Source organism: Bos grunniens, chromosome 29, assembly GCF_055505025.1.
Source record: "Bos grunniens cultivar Pamir isolate PY7600 chromosome 29, Bosgru_T2T1.0, whole genome shotgun sequence".
Lineage (NCBI taxonomy): Eukaryota > Metazoa > Chordata > Mammalia > Artiodactyla > Bovidae > Bos > Bos grunniens.
The window spans coordinates 38,528,475-38,542,763 of NC_141193.1; the positions used below are offsets into that span (position 1 = coordinate 38,528,475).

At 42.7% G+C, this 14,289-nt stretch overlaps 1 protein-coding gene across 18 annotated transcripts in view; it reads right to left on the reverse strand.

Moving 5' to 3' along the window:
- LOC147342510 (uncharacterized) overlaps positions 1-14,289 on the reverse strand; it is a 360,032-nt gene that overhangs the window by 264,290 nt on the left and 81,453 nt on the right. The gene's annotated exons all lie outside the window — the stretch shown is intronic.

Here is a 14,289-nt window from a genome sequence, read left to right on the forward strand (position 1 = left end):
GATAAAGGAACAATACAGTAGTGACCAGCAGGGAGAGGGAAGCAAGGAGCAGCAATGTAGAGGTGGGGTGTGGGGACTGGGGTGGGGTGTGGGGACTGGGGTGGGGAGGGGGGTGCAGGGGGTTACACAATCATATGAAACCATGGGTGTGAAACTTTTGAAAATTATAAAGTACTATAGAAATTAAAAGACGCTTACTCCTTGGAAGGAAAGTTATGACCAACCTAGATAGCATGTTCAAAAGCAGAGACGTTACTTTGCCAACAAAGGTCCATCTAGTCAAGGCTATGGTTTTTCCTGTGGTCATGTATGGATGTGAGAGTTGGACTGTGAAGAAGGCTGAGCGCCGAAGAACTGATGCTTTTGAACTGTGGTGTTGGAGAAGACTCTTGAGAGTCCCTTGGACTGCAAGGAGATCCAACCAGTCCATTCTGAAGGAGATCAGCCCTGGGATTTCTTTGGAAGGAATGATGCTAAAGCTGAAACTCCAGTACTTTGGCCACCTCATGCGAAGAGTTGACTCATTGGAAAAGACTCTGATGCTGGGAGGGATTGGGGGCAGGAGGAGAAGGGGATGACAGAGGATGAGATGGCTGGATGGCATCACTGACTCGATGGACGTGTCTGAGTGAACTCCGGGAGTTGGTGATGGACAGGGAGGCCTAGCATGCTGTGATTCATGGGGTCGCAAAGAGTCAGGCATGATGAGCGACTGAACTGATCTGAACTATAGAATTTTAAGAGCCTTTTTATCAATCCTCCCGCTTGGCCCCTTTTAATCAATACTAATTCCTTACATAAGTATAGTGATTTTCATGTCTACAAAATGCTTTCAAACCATTCACGTTATAATATTCACAAAATATCCACTCAGTTGAATCATTATCATCTTCAGTCTATAGATGAGGAACTGAGGATCAGAAATGAATTCCTCAAAGCTAAACAGCTGCTATGTGTCAGAGCGGAGATCTGAATCTGGTCTTTCTAGCTCCAAGGCCTATACTCTGATCACACAAGGAGTTAGAGTGACAGAGCCCAAATTAAAATTCTGTCTCCACATTCTAATTTCACAGATTGTTCTATTAGATCATAGCTGCCTCTCACATCAGTTAACAGTATTTTCAGAGGGCAAACTTTCCCTGTGTAACACCACTGAAATTAACAATTAATCTAAGGCATGGGCAATCTAAGGCATGGACTGTATGTAGCCTGGTGGGCCACATACAGTCCATAGAGTCACAAATAATTGGACATGACTGAGCACACATGCACACACACATAAAGTCACAGAAGGTCAAAAATGGAAGAGCCCATAAAAATCATCTAGTTCAATCTTAGGCCAAGAATTCCAACTCAAGAATGTTTGGTGACTTGTTCAAAATCATCCTTATTAATATCAAGTCACAGTCAATCATGGGTCTCTGACTCCTCTCCAACAGCCCTTGCAATCACTCTATACTGAGCTCTCAGAAAAAGACAAGAATGACATCAAATTTCTTTTCTTTACTAAACTACTTGTTTGCTTAGCATTCCTGAGAGAATTCTGTCTTCTATTAATTCAAAATTAGATTGTTAGTAGGGAAACCAGAAACTTCATTTAAATTTGTTGAGTATTCTCTTTAAGAACTGTTCAATATGCAAAGGAGTACTGCTCATTCAAATGTATCAGTTTATTCTGTAAGTCCAGATTTAAGTAAATACCCGTTTTAATTAAAAGGAGAAAAATGAGAGCAATTCTCTGTCATTCCTGAGGTTTAAAAGTATGTGCCTGAAGCAAATTTCACTTCAGAAGTGAAATCTAGAGTACTTTGTCTTGATGCTGCAAGTAATGGAAAATTTTCCCAATTATTCTGCCATCACAAATGTGTTAACGAGACACATTTGACACTGTCATGATATATGATTACAATAGAACTATTAATACATCAGAATCTGTTACAACATTCCCAGATCAGCATTTATTTTATTTTTACCTTTCTATCAAAGCAATAGACCATTAACATAAAAATTCATTCTTTTCCACCTGCATCTGTGAAACACTAGTTTATAGAATTGTCCTTTCTTGTAAAGTTATTTTCTTGTGCTTGCAGAAAGCTTCTGGGACCTGACCTATACCATCCCTCTTCCTTTTGGGGAATTTAAACTTTAGAATTGCTTTAACACAAAACTAAAAGTTACAACTTATAAGTGTATTACTTGCCTAGGAGCTAGGATATATGAAGAAAAGTGTCAGCTTTCAATTCAGATACATAGAGGGTTAAGTCCTCACATACAAACTATATGACCTTGAATTAGCCTAATTTCCACACTTTCAGACTGTAAATAATAAAACTTATCTTAGATATAAATTGCAATTATGGAAGGAGATAAGGTTTATAAAGAAATTAATGTAATATTTACTACACATTCATAGCATGTGTGCTGTGATCAGTCGCTTCAGTCATGTCTGACTCTCTGCAAACCCCTGGACTGTAGCCCACCAGGCTCCTCTGTCCATGGGATTCTCCAGGCAAGAATACTGGAGTGGGTTTCCATGCCCTCCTCCGGGGGATCTTCTGGACCCAGGGATGGAACCTGCATCTCCTGTGTCTCCTGCATTGCAAGCAGATTCTTTACCACGGAGCCACCAGGAAAGCCTTCAAGAAATTTGAAATAAACTAATGGTAATGAAAAACTAACATAACAAAGAAAAGGGCCACTAAATTGGAAACATGGCATCCAGACTATGCTGTCAGATTGTATTACCTTTTCCTAAGTTTGAGGTAAATCATCCAAAAGAAGGGAGCAAATAACTGGGGATGTTGTCCCTATTCTTTAACTGCTCACTCAGTAGTGACTTAATGAGCATCTCCTAAGTCTAGACACTGCAAAACCCAGAAACTAGAGGAGTGAGTTCTAAAACACTGTCCTCATGAAGTTAAGTACATAGTAAGTAGAAAAAAATGAGGAACAGCAAAGTAAACATGAAGATATCTAGGTGGGCTTCTGTCAATAAGAGACACTGATAAGGATTTGAATGTGTCTGTTATTTTCAAGGTAAGAATCTTTTCTGCAGGCAGTTTTGCCATACAACTAATTGACAGTAAGACAATTTTGCCATAAAAGATTTACTGATGAAAATAAAAGAGGAACTAAATAGGACATGATGAAGCATGAAAAATAACAGAATTTTAAACTAAAAGATGAGGAATGCTGCTCTTTCTTTTAGTGTAAGTAGTATATATAACAGACAAAATATATCTGGATATTTAAATTTTCCCTCACATTCCCAGTCATTGTATGCTAAGTCACTTCAGTCGTGTCCGACTCTTTGTGATCCAAAGACAGTAGCCTGCCAGGCTCCGCTGTCCTTGAGATTCTCCAGGCAAGGATACTGGAGTGTGTTGCCATGCCCTCCTCCAGGGGATCCAACTCAGGGATTGAACCCACATCTCTTATGTCTCCTGCACTGGGTTCTTTATCGCTAGCACCTATTTCACTAAATCATCTAAGTCCAATTCTGTCCCAAATACCAAAATTCTGTCTACATCATGTTCTCTGCTTGTTTAGTCACTAAGTCCAACTCTTTGTTACCCCATGGACTATAGCCTGCCAGGCTCCTCTGTCCATAGGATTTCCCAGGCAGTAATACTGGAGTAGGTTACCACTTCCTTCTCCAGTGTTCTATGCTAGCAAATACCAAAAAAAATTGTACCATTTTTAAGAAACTTATATTCATTAGGAATCATGTAACCATTTCTTCTGGGGGGAGGTTGGAGAATCAAGAAGGACCTTGATTCTTTTGCCTCCAACTTCTAATACTGCATGATAAATTTGGTAAAGACAGCTTTAAAGAAAAGTTGTTGTATCTAAATTATCTAAAGAATCAATAATTAGGGTTCTCGAAGACTGTTGTGAATTACTAGCTGCCTGTTTCATATTTGCATAACTTGGCACATTTTGAGTTCTGATGTGCCAGAGGGATGATGGTACTGACCAAAGGATTTTGCAAACTGATTTCTTATCATTTTCTAGTAGAGTCTGCAGTCTGGCTTTACACCTTCTTATTTCACACTTTCAGTAAGTTTTCTTATCATCACAGTTTCTATCAAGTCGATATATATAGATGAAACCAAACTGTCAACCAGTTGTTTTATCTTCAAAGGCAAAATTGCCTTGAGACCAATTAGTTGTGCAGCAAAACTGCTTACAGCGAAGATTCTATGGTGAGAGAATCTAGAACCAGATTTGGATACAAGTAGTTTATTTGGTATGTGATCACAGGAAACAAGGAGAGAGAGGGGGAAGGGAGGAAAGCCAATAAAGAATGCCTTAAACAATACTGTATTGTAAAGAAATGCAAATCAAAACTACCATGAGGTATCACCTCACACTAGTCAGAATGGCCATCATCCAAGAAAATCTGTAAACAATAAATGCTGGTGATGATGTAAAGAAAAGGGAACCCTCCTACACTGTTGGTGGGAATGTAAACTGATACAATCATTATGAAGAACAGTATAAAGATTCCTGAAAAAAACAAAATGAAGCTACCATATGGCCCAGCAATCCCACTACTGGTCATAAATCCTGAGAAAGCCCTAATTCCAAAAGACACATGTACCCCAAAGTTCATAGCAGCACTATTAACAATAGCAAGGATATGGAAGCAACCTAAATGTCCATCAACGGATGAATGGATCAAGAAGATGTGGTACCTACATCCAATGGAATATTGCTGCTAAGTCACTTCAGTCGTATCCGACTCTGTGCGACCCCATAGACGGCAGCCCACCAGGCTCCCCCGTCCCTGGGATTTTCCAGGCAAGAACACTGGAGTGGGTTGCCATTTCCTTCTCCAATGCATGAAAGTGAAAAGTGAAAGTGAAGTCACTCAGTCCTGTCCGACTCTTAGTGACCCCATGGACTGCAGCCCACCAGGCTCCTCCATCCATGGGATTTTCCAGGCAGGAGTACTGGAGTCGGGTGCCATTGCCTTCTCCGAATGGAATATTACTCAGCCATAAAAAGAAGCAAAACTGGGTCATTTGTAGTGATGTGGATGGATCTAGAGTCTGTCACACAGACTGAAGTAAGTCAGAAAAACAAATATCATATATTAACATATATATGCATAATCTAGAAAAATGGTACAGATGAACCTATTTCCAGGACAATAATGGAGACATAAATGTAAAACAACAGACATGTGGACAGAGAGCGGGGAGGCGAAGGGGCAGGTGGGATGAATTGGGTGTAGCACTGACATATGTACACTTCCATGTGCAAAATAAATAACTAGTAGGAAGCTGCTGTGTAGCACAGGGAGCTCAGCTCGGTGTTGTGTGGTGACCCAAAGGGATGGGATGGTGGAGGATGGGTGGGAGGCTGACGAGGGAGGGGATATATGTATACTTAAAGCTAATTCACCTTGTTGTATAGCAGAAACTATTTATAACACAATATTGTAAACAAATTACACTGCAATAAAAATACTGTATTGTATACTTGAAATTTGCAAAGAGCAGATCTTAAGCGTTTTCAACATATAACACACACACACACACAAAACGGTATGAGGTGATGAAAGTATTAACAAGCTTGATTGTGATAATCATTTCACAAATCATCACGTCATACATTTTAAATATATACAAGTTTTATTTGTCAGTTATATTTCAGTAAAGTGGGAGGGGTTTGTTCAACCTCTTCCCACCTCCAAATAAATGCCTCCAAATGTGTATCTCCACGTGAGGGACTGGGGAACCTCAGAGAGGCAGTGTAGCACATACCTTGCATTGCTCCACCAAAAGGAGAGACAGCTAGGGTACATATCCACCAAATTCTGCTCCTAGCTGGTTGAGGGTTGCTCCTTCAGACAGTAACTCTAGTACTTTCAGCCCACCCCACCTACAAGCCAAGCAAACTCTTGTGGCCTGAGAAAACCTTCTTGCAGAGATACAAATAGAGGGAACAAGCTCTCTGCATGTACAGGAAACTGTCCACCAAGGCTGCAGAAGACGTCTGGGGTAGACTGAGAGGATGCAAATGGGGTCCAACAGCATTTCCTATAGATGGCCTGCCAGTGAAAACAGAGCAGTCAACTCGTCCTTTCTGAGCAGGAGAAGTTGGATAAAAGATACAAACACAGTAAGGAAGTGAGCCACACAAACATCCAGGTACAGAGCACTCCAAGCAAATGGAAAACAAATTAAAAGACCCTGAGACAGAAGTAAACTTAGCAGGTTCAAGAAAGCTTGGATGGCTGGAATAAAATGAGCAAGAGAAGAGTGCCCAGAGGTGAGGGTAAGCAATGATTCTCCAAGAGCCAGATCACACCTTGGAAGGGAGAGAGAGCTTGCACTTTATTCTAGATGAGATGGAAATCCATGGGAGACACAATAGGCCAAAGTGAGATATAAAGTAACTTACATTTTAAGGGTAAATTCTGGTTTCTACTTGGAAAATGGACTAGAGAGAGGTAAGAGTATAAGGAGGGAGACCTGTTAAGAGGTTAACATACTGCTAAGTCACTTCAGTCATGTCCGACTCTGTGCGACCCCATAGACGGCAGCCCACCAGGCTCCCCCATCCCTGGGATTCTCCAGGCAAGAACACTGGAGTGGGTTGCCATTTCCTTCTCCAATGCATGAAAGTGAAAAGTGAAAGTGAAGTCACTCAGTCGTGTACGACTCTTCGCAACCCCATGGACTGCAGCCTACCAGGCTCCTCCGTCCATAGGATTTTCCAGGCAAGAGTACTGGAGTGGGGTGCCATTTTCACAAAGAAGAGTTTAGAATTAGTGGAAACAGTGAAAAGAGAACAGATCTGAGATACGTGTCATACAGGATAGCCAATAGATCTTTCTAATAAGAGTCAGAGTTCTATGACTGAAAAGTAGTCATAGAATTGAAAGTCAAAATAAGAATTTTTTGGTTGTTGAGAAACTGAAAAACTCCCATATTTGATGGAAGACCTATAGCTGCCTGTATCACACACTGTTGGGAAAAACAAGGAAGAAAAAAAGTCACAACTTTGCATCACAAATGCAAAGGGAGACAGCCATCTCTCCATATTAGTGGCAAAGACAAGAAAGGTTGTCTTAAAACTAAACCACCAGAATGTGAAACTTAAAAAGATGTTTGGAAAGAGTAACAGGGAAACTTTCATTACCATATGTAAAATAGACAGCCAACAGGAATTTGCTGTGTGGCTCAGGAAACTCAAACAGGGGCTCTGTATCAACCTAGAGAGGTGGGATGGGAAGGGAGATGGGAGGGAGGTTCAAAAGGGAGGGGATGTATGTATACCTATGGCTGATTCATGTTGAGGCTTAATATAAAACAAACGAATTCTGTAAAGCAATTGTCCTTCAATAAAAAAATAAAGAGAAAAAAAAAAGTAATGGACAGAAAACAAAACAGACCATGAAGGATTGATTCCCAGTAAGTACCTAGGAAGAAATAGGATAGTAGGAACAAATAGGATGGAAGTAATCTGCCCTGGAAGAGAGGAGCATGTTTCAGTGACAGTATTAGAACTGCTAGTCCATGGCGACAACAAAACGTAGTTTTATTAAAACTTTGCCAGTTTTATTACTGTCTGTGTATCCTTATTATGTACGCCTTTTTTGCCTGTACCAGGGGTGAACTGCTCACACCTATCCTCTGTGGTAGCCACTGCCAGCTCATTCCAGAAAATGGAAGTGTGTAATGCAATGATAATAACAGCTAACCTTTATTAAATGCTAACTAGGTGCCAGAGGCTCTAAGTGTTTTACATTTTTATAAACAATATCTAATACACTATTCAATTAATTCTTATAATAACACTAAGCAGTAGATCCTGTATTCTCATTTCATACATGAGAAATCTACAGTTAGGAGAGCTTAAGAAACTGGACCAAATTCACACAATTGCCAAATGGCAGGGCCAGGGATACAAACCCAGGTCTGAGCAACTCCAAAACACGAGATTTAAACCAACATTTCTCTGAGAATGATACAGCCTGTTTTAACATTCACAGACTGAAAATCGTTTCAGCTTTCCACAAGCGAGCCCAATGACTTGGTTACACTGAATGCTGTTGAGGCAGCAATTGAATCACTGGTCCCGTGCCTGAGACTGCATCACTGTGTTCATGACTAAGCCTGGTCTCAGCCAGCGACCCCATCTCAAGGACAGGATGGTCAGCTTCACTCATGGTTAATGAGTAAGTCGTGTGAAGTAACACCAACTTTTGCTTCTTTGTGGGGGCAAAAAAAAAAAAAAAGGACTCTCAAAGAAGACAACAGCTTGTTATTGTCAAATGTTAAAAGGAGCTGAAAATACCCAAGTAAGTAATAGTTTACCAGAAAAGGAAAATTTTGAGTAGCTTAAAGCATGTATTGGGTTGGCCAAAAAGTTCGTTCAGGTTTTTCCATAAGATGTTGCAGAAATACCCAAATGAATCTTTTGGCCAACCCAATACCACACTGCACCTAGCAGTCTTCACATCTAGGGTGGGAATAATTGCAGCCAGCCCTCTGAAATTGAGAGACATAAAGGAAATCGTCAAAGGCTAAGGAACTGTTAAGTAGCTAAAACAATTGCTCAAAGTTCCAGAAACTATCCAGGGCCACTGTATGTTAACAGAGCTACAGCCTGGCAGCAGGCTGCTTTCTACATCTATGAGTAAAACACCTCAGGCAGGGGTTAGCCCCGCAGAGGGCTCTGGGTCTCTCTCACACCTCCTCCACACCGTCAGTCGATTAGCTGAGTGCAGCTGAAGTCTACCAGTGTGGCTCAGTGGTAAAGAATCCACCTGCCTGTGTAGGAGATGCAGGTTAGATCCCTGATACGGGAAGATCCCCTGTAGGAGGAAACAGCAACCCACTCCAGTGTTCTTGCCTGGGAAATCCCACGGACAGAGGAACCCGGCGGGCTATGGTCCACGGGGTCGCAAAAGAGTCGGACACGACAGAGTGACAAAGAGCAGCAACAAAAATATACATCACTCACACGCCCGTGCAGCCAGCCAGAGGGGTGCTGAGAGCCTGGTTAAGGTCTCAAGCTGAAGCTGAACCCCCTACCTAAACATTACCAGAGGTTTATATTGGAGAATTGGGTACTCGTACAGCTAATGACAAAGCGGCACTTTGCTTCCCAACCTGCTGGAGTCCCCAGTGTATACAGCCCTCTTGGGAGCCTCACAGAAGCAACTACTAGCAACTCAGGATTTCCAGCATAATGCCATCAACATCCACCCCAAATGATGAAGCCAAAGTGGCAGGCTGTTTTCCAAGTTACTACCAAATGCCATATGTGAGTTAGTGATAATTACTACTTAGGATAACACCAACAGAAACAATGATAATTACACGGTAAGGCAACCGTGTTATCGCTCCCACACCTGGAATACAATACCTGTCATCACAGTGGCAACAAGAGGGATTAGGTTTCCCTCTGCTCCAAAGCTCTCATGGTGAGGTTTTCATCTACTAGATAACAGGGTTCCCTGTCATTTTAATAATACAGCTTGATGGGTTGTAAGCGTTACGAAAGAAGATGCTGGGCATTTTTATATCATCCTTCGATTTTAAAAAGGTTACAGTTGTTTTCTTTTTATTTTCTGAAGAGCAAACATAAGGAAACACAAAAATGATGACACAAGGGGATCCTTTCTGTCTAATCTCAGGCCTTGGGCAGACTGGTAGTGCACTCGGGCTCTGGATTTCAGGAAAAGTGACAGCTGTTCAATGTGTCGGACTCTTTGAGACCCCATGGACTGTAGCCCGTCAGGCTCCTCTGTCCACAGAATTCTCTAGACAAGAATACTGCAGTAGGTTGCCATTCCCTTCTCCAGGAGATCTTCCCCACCCAGGGATTGAACCCAGGTCTCCCACAATGCAGGCAGATTCTTTACCATCTGAGCCACCTTCAGTGAAATCTGCACTCCATCACCTGCCAGCTGAAAGACCCCGACAGAGAGCTAGCGGCCCTTGTCACCTCATGGCCCCAAGTCTTCTTCCTCAGTTATAAAGGAGACACAACAATAACTACTTTCCAAAATTGCTGTGAAGAGTGAGATTACGCTTCATATTGAAAAGCCTGACACAGAGTGGGCACTCACAGAATATCAGGTTACTGTTACAACAGCTTTGCTCTAGATCTTAAGGGAGACCCCCATTTCTCCTTTTCCTTGGCACAATTTTTTCTTGTGTTAGTCACGGAGTCGTGTTCAACTTCCTGTGACCCCACCAGGCTCCTCTGTTCATGGAATTCTCCAGGCAAGAATACTAGGGAGGGTAGTCATTTACTTCTCCAGGGGACCTTCTCAACTCAGGCATTGAACCTGCATTTCTTATGTCTCCTGCATTGGCAGGTAGGTTCTTTTCTTTACCACTAGGACCACCTGGGAAGCCCTAGTATTTTCTTAAATTTGTATCAAATCTAAACACCCAAGAAGGTCCATCTGTGGGTTGAGGAGAAAGAGGACTAGAAGTTTGCTTTGTCTGCTCTTTAAAAAGTCCTTTGATCTGCCTCAGCAGCCATGAAAGGATTCCTCATGGTTCTGCATAGTTCATCTCAGCCCACCAGGAGGAACATGTGTACTGCAACTTGGAACCAAACTTAAGCTAATAATTACAAACACCCCCATTACCAAGCGTTCACTTGCCCCATGCAGCACCCCATAGCCCTGAGCAAGGGATCTGGGATCTCAAGCAACTGACATCCTAAATCACCATCCTACTGTTAACAGATGGCAGGTAGTTAGGTATGAGCAGAGAAAAGGGGGCAGGGAATCAGGCATCTTGTAAATAGCCTGAATCCAGGGGCAAAGAAAAACAGGACTCTCCAGATGGACAGGAAATCACACATTTTGGAAGATTAGTGTCCTGGAGACAGACAAAGAAAGGTGAGGAAAGGTGGAAATCTCCTGCATCCAAAGGCAACCCATTGTCCATTCTGTTCTCATTACAATAAAATTACCCTTGCAGATAAGAAGTTCTCATCATGCACCAAAGCCTTGACACTTCTGATGTAACCTGAAAAAGGACAAGAATCCCTCCTCCTCCCCTCAGAAGATGAATCTGGAATGAAAATCAGGCACTACAACCCCCAAAACTCCTCCAGCTCCAGTGAACATTCCACTGCTTCATTGTATGCCCCTCATAACCAGCATTCCTGGTGGCTCAGACAGCAAAGAATCTACCTGCAATTCCGAAGACCAGGGTTTGATCCGTGGGTTGGGAAGATCCCCTGGAGGAGGGAATGGCTACCCACTACCCACTCCAGTATTCCTGCCTGGAGAATCCCATGGACAGAGGAGCCTGATAGGCTACAGTCCACGGGGTTGCAAAGAGTCAGGTATGACTGAGCAACTAACCCTTTCCTTTCCTTTTCATAACCAGCTTATCAAAGAAACCCAGGGCAGCAGTTCCTCACCTGTTTACCAGCTCTCCCTCTAAAAGCATGTTCTTGCTCCATCTCCCTTTCCTTTCTTAACCTCCTTTCCTCATTTCTGAATTCTTTCCACGATGTGGCAAGAACCTTAAATTCACTGAGAACACTACCAACATAATGCCTTCATTTATACGAAGTTACAAGACTGACAGTTAAACATTAGGATACTCCTTTCATAGGGAGAAGGAATCTGAGACTCAGAAAAGTCCTAACACACCAAAGGCCACATCGTCAAGAAGCTGAGATTCAACCCAGGTCTTCTGTCTACAGTCCCAAGTCCTTCCTTTGCTGCTTGTCCACACGAGATTCACAGCACTGAGGACGATTCATTGACCAAGTCAAAGGGACTAGGTAATCTTCAATAAAAGCAAAGACACCATTCCCTAAAAAAGCCACTCAAATTCATCATGTTTGTTTCTAATGGTCATCAAGCAAAAAAGTTTAAGTACAGCAGATTTAGGGCTCCCCTGGTGGCTCAGTGGTAAAGAATCCACTTGCCAATGCAGGAGACATGGATTTGACTCCTGGTCCAGGAGGATCCCCTGGAAAAGGAAATGGCAACCCACTCCAGTATTCTTGCCTGGAAAAGCCCATGGACAGAGCCTGGTGGGCTATACAATCCATGGGGTTGCAAAAGAGTTGGACACAGCTTGGTGACCATACCTCAACAACAAAGCAGGTTTTTAACACCCTTGAGCTAAAACATAGAAACAGCATTTAGCTCAAATAGTTACATCTATATTGGTTCTAGGAAGTCTATTTATGAGCCAGATCACAGCAGCAGGGCGTGGTGACCGAAGCAGCATAATTGGCCTCCTGTTCCCTTTTCATGGGTTTCCACTTCCCCGTCATCCAGCCTGAGCCCATGTCTCCTCCTCCCCAGAGAAGAGAATGATGAGCATTTCAACAAAGACCTTTCATGTTTTTGTTATTTCTCCGGGCATTTTCTGTTGCTTTTATTAATATATATTATGCACCACTAGAATCAGCAACTCCATAGGTCACAGATACTGTCAAGGGAATGCAATGTTTGCTCAAAAGTGGACCAGATTTATCAGGCTAACAGGTGTAGATGGAATTATACAATTCTGGAAATGTCCTTAGGTACAGTCTGAACGGTTTTAAAAAGTGATACCATTTTCATTTCCTAATCCTTTCCTGAGCCTCTCTCCTCCAAAGCCAGCTCCCTGACACCCTGCTGACCCCCTGGTCGAAGGGGCCACCCTCTTTCAGATAGAGAATTTTCCTGCTCCTTTGTCTTATCTGCAGTCAGGCCTCCCACAGTTTTCCTGCCCATAATAAATGCCTAATAAATGTATGTGAAAAAAAATATGGATGTGAATAAACATAGTGGAGGGAAATCAGGTTGGTGAGTGTGTATCTGGCAAATTTGCTAAAATTTGCTAAGACATATGTAGGCAGTTTTTAACAGACCCCTGGGCAAGGCTCAAGAATACAAAACTGAGGAAATGACGAAAAGCTCCCGACATTGATCTGCGGGTTCACAGATGGTAGAAGTTAGAGGGCAGGAATGGTGACAACGAGGTGTAAACAAGCATGACAGTGTAGTAAATGCGATACAGAATGATCTGTACGACGCCACAGGATTATAAGGAAGCACGTTACACTCCCTGGGGAGGCCAAGAGAGCCTTCACAGTGGAAGCGAACTGGGTTCAAAAGACTGCATAATATTTTTAAGGCAAACAAGGAGAGGCAAAGACCCTCTAGGCACATGGTACTCCATATGCAAAGAAGGACTGGTCCTTAGAAAGAAGAGTTCGCTGTATTTCAGTGAGACTTGAGCGTGAGGCATGAGAGAAAGGGAAAGACAGAAGAGAAATAGGTAGGGAGCGGTTCCTGAGAGAGCTTGTATTGGGCTGGCTAAAAATTTCATTCGGGTTTTCCACTGGCCGTGATGGGAAAACCCAAACAACCTTTTTGGCCAACCCAATATATCATCTAGAAGTTCGAACATAATGCAGAGTCCTTGAAAGGGTTCAAAGGTGCTCACCAATTGCTAGTGTGTAGAATCTGTGTACACACATTGGGGTGTGGTACCCGATCTCCCTCAGAAGATAAAGTAGTTCCTAGAAGGGCAATGGGTGAAGACACGAGGAAGTGCCATGGATTAGCCTAGTTCATGAAGCTCAGAGGGGAGCCTGTCCTTGGAGGCATGGAATAGGTCTGCAGTCAGACCCCGGAAATGCGCTACAAAGAGGACCAGAGCACTGAGACCCTAGCTGTCATGGAGAGAAGCAGCCTAGGAGAACGGGAACGGAGGACACCAGGGAGCAAGGATCAAAGGAACACATTAGTCTTCACCCTTCAAAAGCCTGTCTTCAAGGTCCCTCAGCCAAGGCTTCCAAGAACATGACTCAAAAGAGGGCGCTGCTATTCACCAGCTGGCAACTGCATATAAAACAAGAAAAGGACGTCAGAAACTAGAAGGGACCATTGTAGGTCATGTCCAGGATCTCCGCAGCATAGTTCATATCCAGATCTTAAGAAGTCTGAATTTGTTTTGTAATTCATATCTCAGGTCAAAGGTTACTTCCTCACTGACCCCTCAACATTTAAAACAGCCCCTACTCATCCTCAAGTCCCTTTCTGGGGATTTGCCATCATCTTCATGGTGAGAAATGAAAATATCAAGAAATGAAATATTTCCTGCCATACCAGTAAACAAGGATGTCACAATCATCAGTGATTACAGCCTTCCAACGTGAGCTGGTGAGCCCTGAGGAAGCTCAGGATGTGAAAACACAGGGTACTGGCCCCAGAAGGCTGAGGTTCATATCAAGGGTAAGATTTCAATAAAACCAGACTCTTGCATCTTCCCATACATAGAAAAGCACTAAATTTCT